General features: G+C 39.1%; 1 long non-coding RNA gene across 1 annotated transcript; it reads right to left on the minus strand.

The window, feature by feature from the left end:
* Nucleotides 1-1,994: 1,994 nt before the first annotated feature.
* Nucleotides 1,995-7,310, minus strand: LOC115286388. Its single transcript, XR_003906041.1, has 2 exons — nt 7,138-7,310; nt 1,995-2,248 (listed from the first exon to the last, which is right to left on the minus strand). It is a non-coding gene; the product is annotated as an uncharacterized LOC115286388 (long non-coding RNA).
* Nucleotides 7,311-9,723: the final 2,413 nt, after the last annotated feature.

The raw sequence follows: 9,723 nt of genomic DNA on the forward strand, positions 1-9,723 counted from the left end.
GGATGGTACAGCTCCCTGATAATAATGCTGGAAATCATCCAACAGTAAGCCTCAATTGTTCATTGAGAATTCAGGAGGAATAATGTTAAAAATGCACAAAAAGCAACTGACTTTCAGAAGGTAGGGGGCAAAATAAGACCACATGAACATTTTATCCATTTTCTACATGGCAAAAGTTGTTCTGTGTCTACTTTTAACTTTGGTACAAATGATGGATTTTTCTTTCTCTTGTAATAACATTTGAATTTGGTCCAGGAACTCCCTTTAGCTTACTTACCAGTGCACGATGTCATCTCCCCTGATGAAAAATGCTGCCTACTTGATGTTTGCATTTCTGCCTTCACCTTCCTTCTCTTGGCAATAGTCGCACTTGAGATCAAAATAGTATCTACCTCTAGGGTTGTGGAGGATCATGGGATTTAATCTAGGAAATCACTTAGAACAGTACTAGGGAAAGACTGTGTGATAAATGTATGAGTGTTACTTCTTATTTTTACCTTTATATAGCAAAGGGGATACTTTCTCATTGTCTACCTTTACATGGATTTCTAGGACATGTGACTATGACCAATTGTAAAATATAGAACTTATCAAATCAGTGTGAGGATGAATACTTCTAATTCTAAACTGTATGAATGTGCCAGAAATGATGATCCTGCAACTTTCAGAAACCCTACAAATTCTAAAGACAAAGAGGAGTATAAGCCATTCTTGTTCCAAAGAACTGAATCAGACCTTGAAATCTTAAGATCTCCAAGACTAAGATAAGCAATTGACATATGCTAAATGAGTAATGACAGCAATTGCATACTTCTAAGAAAAGTAAGATGCATATCTTTCTGCCAACCACACACCATCTCATATTCAACCAGTCATCTATGGTCCACATGAGTCACTGCTTACTGTCCAAGCCTAAATTTTCTTCATAAGAAGGCTTTGTTGGTGTGAAAAGTAAGGGAGATGATTCATTTTCAGAAACGCCATGTAAAAGCTGTACTATCTAGTTAACAGTAGGTTTATAACCCATTGGGAATATGTATGAACCCCTACCCCCAATAATGGAGTCCCAACCCTTAGATACTTGACTTCCTGGTTCTTCCCCCCACCCCCTATTTCATGGCCTTATTTTTGTGGGTTTTGCAATGAGCATGTGCCAAAGAACAAAGGGATGAGAGACTGAAAGTCTCTCCATCACCTCAGGGAATGTACATTTGTTCCAATCAGACTATTTTTTACCTTACATGGGCATAGGGGTATCCAGGTAAGGCTACAATCTCTGTAGTACTCAGCCAGTGAGAACCAGCAGAGGGACATGCATGCTAGGAAATAAATTTTCTGCTGTAACTATCCCAAGTGTGCCTGTCAGACACCTGCTCTTTCAAGAACATGGATAAAAGCCTCACTTTACTGTGCTCTGGTCTCTGTGTCCCTCCTTTGATTGGCTCAGTGGGCTTATTTCTCATAGGTGTTAACATGAGCACTGAGACCCTTTCAGATGCAGGGAGCATCAGTGATTGGGTCTAACCATTCTTTGAGCTCCACTACCACCCTTGGATGTGGTAAGGAGGTGGAACACAGGTCTTCTCCTTCCGAATCCCCTGACCATCAACCCTGCTAAAAGCATCTTTCAGATTTTGTCACATCTGGTTCCTGATTTCAGAGTCTCAGAGCCCAGCCTATTTCGTGGACTCTCACAAAACAAAATGTTCTTAACTGTGTGTGACCAGCCCCATTCCACCAAAAACCTAGCTGCAAACTGAGAAAGATTTAAGATGACGGAAAAATAGCTCTTATGCTATACAATCAAAACTCAAATTTTTTTTTATCTTCGTGCATTATTCCAGCATATCATAAAATGGGCCATACTGTCTCTTGTCTCTAACCTTCACACATGTTGCTTTCTCTATTGGAATACTTTTGTTTTCCCTTCCTCCATACCTGGCAAACTCCTCCAACTCACTCTTCGTGTCTTACTTTAAACAACACTTAGCAAATTTAAATCATGCCTTGATTCTTTATTTTTGAAAATCAACACACTGAAAATTTCAAGAACATAAATATATTTCCCTACATGATGTTCACTAGCATAGCTTAGAGTGAGGACAGTGTGGCCTCAGATGATCTGTGAATAAGGTTCTCTTCATGGGCTCCAACTTCCTTTCTGCAACTTCCTCCAAAGAAGGACAACTACCTTGTCAAGGAGCTTTTCTTCATCCTTGCCCAAGGATCTGGAATCACCAGTTTACATCTAAGAGAAAATGTAAGTTAATGTGTTAAGTCTCCCAGGGCATTTGCAGACTGAACCTGGGTACTCCTGTAGAATGACTAGAAAGTGATATTATGCAGCAGAGATGATTTTACTTATTTCAGTACAGAACTAGTGACTTTGGGGCTACCCTCACTTCTCTCTATCAGTAAAATAACACTAAATATATTCCAATTTTCCCAATGGTTATTTTGCAAACCAAATGAGATAATGTATTTCAAAGTGCATAAACTATAAAGTATTACACAAATGTTAGCACTATTATTAGTAAGTTTTACAAATTAAGTATTCATTGGCATTTAAGACAAATCTGGAGATTCCTTATTCATAAGTCCCAGATCTCTCAAAGTTGCTGAATTCTGTTCTGCTTTCAGTAGAGCTTGGAGTTCCAGGTAGATTTAGGGACAGGTTCTGAATATTTTCATAAAGCAAGGAAGCATTTTTTGTTAAGAATAAAAATGATATAGAGGTGCCTGGGTGTCTCAGTTGGTCAAGTGTCCGATTTTGGCTCAGGTCATGATCTCGCAGTTTGTGAGTTTGAGACCCACACTGGGCTCTGGGCTGGCTTGGGATTCTCACTCACTTCTTTCTCTCTGCCCTTCCCCCACTAGTGCTTTCTCTCTCGCATGCTCTCTCTCTCTTTCTCAAAATAAATAAATTTTAAAAAACTCCTAAGTTAAAAAAAAAAAAGAAAAAAAATGATATATGTGTCTTACAATGATTTTTTAAAAATATGTTTAAATTTTGGGGTGGTGCTTGGGTGGCTCAGTTGGTTGAGTGCATCCAATTTCAGCTCAGGTCATGATCTCACAGTTCATAAGTTTGAGCCCCACATTGGGCTCTATGCTGACAGCTTGGAGCCTGGAGCCTACATTGGGTTCTGTGCCTCCCTCTCTCTCTCTGCCCCTTTCCTACTTATGTGCTCTCTTGCCCCCACCCTAAAAAATAAATAAATAAAACATTAAAAAAATTTTTAAATTGTCTCTTTTGCCTCATTAAGAATCTTCTGAACTTTCCTTACTTTTACACTGGAAAAACATTTTATTTTTCTGTGTGACTTGAAATATTTTTTTTTCTGCCTGATCCAAGAGCTGAACTTTGATATTTATTAAAATAACTCATTTCTTCATTTTCAGTAAAAATTGATTAGATTTTCCATTACCTCTTAATTAATTTTTAAAAAATTTATTTACCATGCCTTATAAGTGAATTACACAGGTCTATAGAGGCTTATCTTTAAAAAATTTTTTTAAGTTTATTTATTTATTTTGAGAGAGTCAGAGAGAGTGTGAGCAGAGGAGGGGCAGAGAGAATGGGAGAGAATCGCAAGCAGTCTGAATGGCCAGCACAGAACCTCACATGGAACTCAAGCCCATGAAACTGTAAGTCCATGACCTGAGCTGAAATCAAGAGTTGGATGCTTAATCAATGAAAACACCCAGGAGCCCCGAGGCTTTTCTTTAAAAAACCCCACTTTTTTCTGCCAAACCAAATGTGTGCAGTTCACACAGTAGCATCAATTTCATATTTATCATATCACTAAGGCACTATATTTTTCCGTTTGTCAAATATTATGGGTTTGCATGAATGAAAATGATTATTGTATACCCATAGCAAACATTTTTTAATTGTTTTAATGTTTATTTACTTTTGAGAGAGAGAGAGAGAGAGTCAGAACATGAGTGGGGGAAGGGCAGAGAGTGAGGGAGACACAGAATCTGAAGCAGGCTCCAGGCTCTGAGCTGTCAGCACAGAGCCCAATGTGGGGCTTGAACCCATGAACAGTGAGATCATGACCTGAGCCAAAGTCAGTCGCTTAACTGACGGAGCCACCCAGCCTCCCCTTAAAAAACTTTTTTAAAGATTGGTCGTTGTGTAAGGCTGAACCAAATAGAGGCCATGACAGGCTTTGTTTCCCCTCTAAACTAGAAGGCCTAAGGTCAGTCACTCTGGAACCATTAGGCAGTTACACATTGACTAGAGAAGAGACCACTTTGCTGTATCCAATCAGGAAAGGCCAGCTACCTCTCCCCACATTCCTAAGGATGAGGCCTGCAGATGGGAACTTTAGATAGGACCCTGTGACCTAATGTTAAAGTTAACCCGATAGTCACCAAACAAGACCCTGAACTCGCTCTGTAATTGGTTAATTTCAAAGAAACCCTAAATGTTGTGATTGGGTCCCGCCAAAAGTAACAAACACCCTGGACAATGTGTATGGTTCGAGTTACTGCCAATGCTGTTATACAATAATGATTGGATGTCACAATTTCTTGTAACTCCCCCTTCCCAAACCCCATAAAAACCCTGCTTAGCCCTTGTTCGGGGCTCTCAGCACGGATCCACTGTATTGGTGAAGGCTGTGAGACCGAACTTAGGCCCGGTGAGCCCAAGCCGTAATAAAACTGCCCTTTGCTTTTACATGCGTGACTCGGTCTCCCTGGTGGTTTCTGGTTTTGGGGTGATATTGAAATCTTGGGCATTACAGTTGTTTAAAGTGGTCTATGTGAATCCATTTTTCTCAAAAGTCAGGAAACAGTATTGAAAAGCAGGCAGTGCATTATGCTAGTTTGAAAAAAGAAACAATAGAATCTGGGTTTTTTTTTTCTGTTAAAAATGATATATACTAGGCAAGAATTTGGCTGCTCATGTGCCTAGGTCAGAGGCAAGGCTCTCTCAAACAAAATCAAATGAGCCTTGCTCACACCGATGCACTAAAGCACAATAACCAAACACTTAAATAAATCTATTCATCCATCTGTCCAAACATCCACCCATCCTCAAACTCAACTACCTACCTCATCTGATCCTTTATGTAGTACATTGTTCAGAGTGTCAGAAAAGTAGACTGCAATTCTCTGCATCCACACTTTCAGACTCTGAGAGCATTGGCCATATTTTTCTTTATTTTAATTTATGTATTCATTCACTCATTTATCCAATACACATTTTTGGGCCCTTATGTGCTAAGTACCCATTTAGGTGAACAAATATCTAATCCAAGCATCAGATGACTAAGAGAGACAGGATCTCTTGCTTTCATGGGGATTATGATCAAGTGGATAGAGGCAGATAATAAGCAAGTATATAAAATAAGATCATGTAGGTTAATGAGTGAGACTTAGCATAGGAAGGGAGGGCCACTCATTTAGATTGATTGGCCAGGAAGCCCTCTCTGAGGACATGAACTTTGTTTAAGGAGCTGAAGAATAAGAGGGAACCAATCATACAAAGAACAGGAGGAGAGTGTTTTTGGCCCAGAGAACAGAAACACAAAGTCCCTAAAAAAGGATTAGGCTTGGCCTTCTCAGTATTTCTGCAAGAAGCCAGCGTGGCTGCAGTTTAATGAGGAGGGCAGACTCATAGGACAGGCACTCATTTCTTCATTTTCAGTAAAAATTGATGAGATTTATGGGCTACATCATGAATCTCAAGAAGACCAAATTAAGGGGTTTGCGTTTTATTCCAATTGGAAGAAGAAGGCATAGAGGAGGGAGTTCTAAGCATTGAAGTAAAAGGGTGTATTTTACGTTAAAAGTACTTCTCTGCAGTGACTGAATTGTAAAATTGCAAGAATAGAAGTAAAGAAGAAAATAGTGAGGTTACTGCACTCCTCTAGGTGAGAGATGCTGAAAGACCAGAGTAAGGGCAGAGGAGATAGAAGTTAATGGATTCAAAGGTGGACATTTATGGTACAGGCAGCAACGGTTGATTATATTAAATACTGAGGAAAGGATGAGGGGAAAAGGAAAATCAAGGATATTCTCCTAAATTTTTGATATGATGCATTTATTAACATTGAAAGACTAAGGGAGGGATACATTTTTTAAAAAGTTTATTTATTTTTGAGAGAGAGAGAGAGAGAGAGAGAGAGAGAGAGAGAGTGAAAGCGGGGGAAGGGCAGAGCGAGAGAGGGACAGAGTATCCAGTGGGCTGGGCGCTAACAGCTGCAAGCCTAATGTGGGGCTTAAACTCACCAACCATGAGATCATGACCTGAGCCAAAGTTGGACGCTCAATTGACTGAGCTTGCCAGGGGTCGCAGGAGGAATACATTGTTGATGTGCAGTCAAGAGTTCTGTGCAGGGGTGCCTGGGTGGCTCAGTTGGTTAAACAGCCGACTTCAGCTCAGGTCACAATCTCACGATTCATGAGTTTGAGCCCTGCATCAGGCTCTGTGCTGACAGCTCAGAGCCTGGAGCCAGCTTCAGATTCTGTGTCTCCCTCTCTCTCTGACCCTCTCCTGCTCATGCTCTGTTTCTCTCTGTCTCAATAATAAATAATACATTAAAAAAAAAAAAGTTCTATGCAGAGCATAAAGCCCAGGTAGGAGAAGTGATATATCAGAATAATGTATTTACCAGGTTACATCAATCAATGTTACTGAACTGCAATTAATGAGAAAAGAAACATGTTCTTCTAGAGTTATCTTTTTTGTGCATGGAAGGAGACTAAACAATAGGCACAAACAATTTAATGGGCTGTAGCATGGAGAGGGCAGTGATTGTATTTAGGTGCAGAACACATGGATTTATGACACTTTTTACAGAACATTATAAAATATTGATATAGTTAATTTCATCATATAAGTTAGAAGACACTTTACTAGCAGACATATTTATATTATATACTAGATTAGATTATATAAAACCCCTTACTAGCAGATGTATTTATATTATATATAATGTATATATAATATTATGTATTAGATACATATAATAGAACTTGAAAAGTACTTGGCATATTAGTATAGTAATATACCATATGATAATAATATACTATTATATGCTTAAGAAATATTTGCTGAGTGAATGCACCTATAACAATATACAATAATTATGTTACATGTGCTTTTGAAAAAAAGCCACTAACCATCACAAACTGCTTAAAGATATGTTTGTAGACATTTGCTTGTTAGAAGAAGAATGGTAGCAAAAAGCAAAGGTGAGCACATAACAGCCAGGTTCCAGCAGGCACATCGTTTGAGAACCCCTGGCATAGTATACTCCATTCTGAACTGCAGCCAACACTGGATCCTGCTATCAGCTTCTGCACGTATTATTTAGTGTGCGACCCTCATACACATACTTCTACAGTTGCCAGGCAGCAAATCAGTGAACAAAAGGGTCTAGAACTCTCGGGAGTGGTGGCCAGGGGACAAACTTGAGGATACTTGCCTGTTTCCAAGGGACGGCCCTTTCTCAGCTCTGACACTTACTACTGTGCTGGACTGAGAGTCTCATTTTGCCAGATATTTCCATTTTTCAACATATAAATGTTGGCAATTACATTTTTTAGAAGACGCTGTCAGGGGCAAACAAAACATGTCAATAGGCCAAATTTGGCTCTAGGGAATCTTAATTTTGACCTTGGACTTAATCTTGTGGGCCTCAGATGATATAATTATGTGATAGTGGCATGCAAACTTAATATCATTTTCTCAGTGGTTCTTAACATTTTCATTCACAAGTTCCTTTGAGAATTTAAAAATCTGATGAAATTATGGAAACCTTCCATAATCTCTGTATGCGTGATATTTTGCAGAAAATGTCAGTATGTTTGTGGACTCCCTGAAAGTTATTCATAAACTATTAAGGATTTCATGGATGCCGTTTAAGAATCCCTGGCTTACACTCTGGAATATAGTATGGGGGTTCCCCAAAAAATTAAAAATAGAACTACCCTATGACCCAGCAATTGCACTACTAGGTATCTACCCAAAGGACTCAAAAATGCTGTGCTGGAGTCCAGCTCCAGCAGGTCCAGGGTTCCCTGAAGGATGGACGGTGTTGGCATGAAAGGGATGAGAGAGCCTCAAGTTTCTTTCTGATCACCAGGCAGGCATCTCTGCTCTGATTCTCTAGCTTTATTTATAGTGAAAGGTACAAGGAGCAGAAAGAGCAGTGTGTGTTTAGCAAATGATTTCTCATAGATAATTTTTACAATTTTCCAGAATATGGATTCTGCAGAAGTTACAATTCTAATCTTAGTAGTAATGATTGTTGTAAAAAACTTAGCTACAGGTACTCATGCTTGTTATATGGGAAGTGCAGGTATTTTTTAAGCGTACATTTTTTCCATAGTATGCATAAGACCAGGATATACCAAACTTCCGGTATAGCCCTAAGAAAATGACCTTTAACCATGAGGCAAGCAGCATTGTTTTGTAAGGTCAGTCTATTATGAGTAAGAGTCATTAGGCTGTTTATAGCTCTAAGTGAAAGTACCCAGAAAATCAGGATCCACAGGAGACACAATGTCTACCCTCACAGCCACAAGGACAGATGATGTATACTTTGCATACGTTGCTGACTTTTGCAACATTTACCCTAGCCCAAGAGGTATTAAGTTTACTAGTTAATTCTAAGTTTTTTCAGGGCAGAATGGAATGTAGAGGTAGACCTACTGACAACCTTATGTACTAGTCTTATTGAATTACTGGGTTGTCCCTGACCGGGTGCAATCACTGCCCCAAGGCCAGAATGAGAGGACAACTTGCAGCTTGCTCTTGATTTTAATCAGCAAGCACTCCAAGATCTGGTGCTTAAGCAGAAATGATAGTTACAAGAGGGTAGATATTGGTCACTGCTTGGTGGCAAGAGACCTTGCAAACTTGCCATACCCTCACCAGGAATTTTCACTCAACTGGTGAGTTCAGGATGGCTCCTAACATCCTGTGCTCATTTGAAGGGGCACATGCACCCCAGTGTTTATAGCATTGGCTATCAACAATAGCCAAATTATGGAAAGGGCCCAAATGTCCATTGACTGATGAATGGATAAAGAAGATGTTGTGTGTATAATGGAATACTAATTGATGGTCAAAAAGAACGAAATTTTGCTGTTTGCAATGACATAGATGGAGCTAGAGTGTATTATGCTATGTGAAATAAGTCAAAGAAATGCAAGCATCATATAATTTCACTCATATGTGGAATTTAAAAAACAATGATGATAATAGGGGAAGGGAAGAAAAAATAAGTTAAAAATAGAAAGGGAAACAAACCATAAGAGACTCTTAAATACAGAGAACAAACTGAGGGCTGCTAGAGGGGCGGTGGGTGTAGGATGGGCTAAATGAGAGATGGGCATTAAGGAGGGCACTTGTTGGGATGAGTACTTGGTGTCATATGTAAGTGATGAATCACTGGGTTCTGCTCCTGAAGCCAATACTACACTGTATGTTAAGTAACTTGAATTTAAATAAATAAATTATAATTTAAAAAAAGAATCCCTGACTTAAACAAATGTAAAAATTAAAAATTACAATGATATCTCTTCTTCAACTGCCAGGAAACCCAAACCCAGGGCTAACTGTAAAATTTTATGTCTACTTTTCTGTTTGATTTTTCTTCTTGGTCTTGACCTTCTAAAATTTCTTCTATTTCCTTTTCTCCTCTCATTTTCCCCTTGTTAGTTACTCCTCACTCCTTGCTTCCTGATTGTGCTTATGCTACC

This window comes from Suricata suricatta, chromosome 3, assembly GCF_006229205.1.
Source record: "Suricata suricatta isolate VVHF042 chromosome 3, meerkat_22Aug2017_6uvM2_HiC, whole genome shotgun sequence".
In the NCBI taxonomy this organism is placed as follows: domain Eukaryota; kingdom Metazoa; phylum Chordata; class Mammalia; order Carnivora; family Herpestidae; genus Suricata; species Suricata suricatta.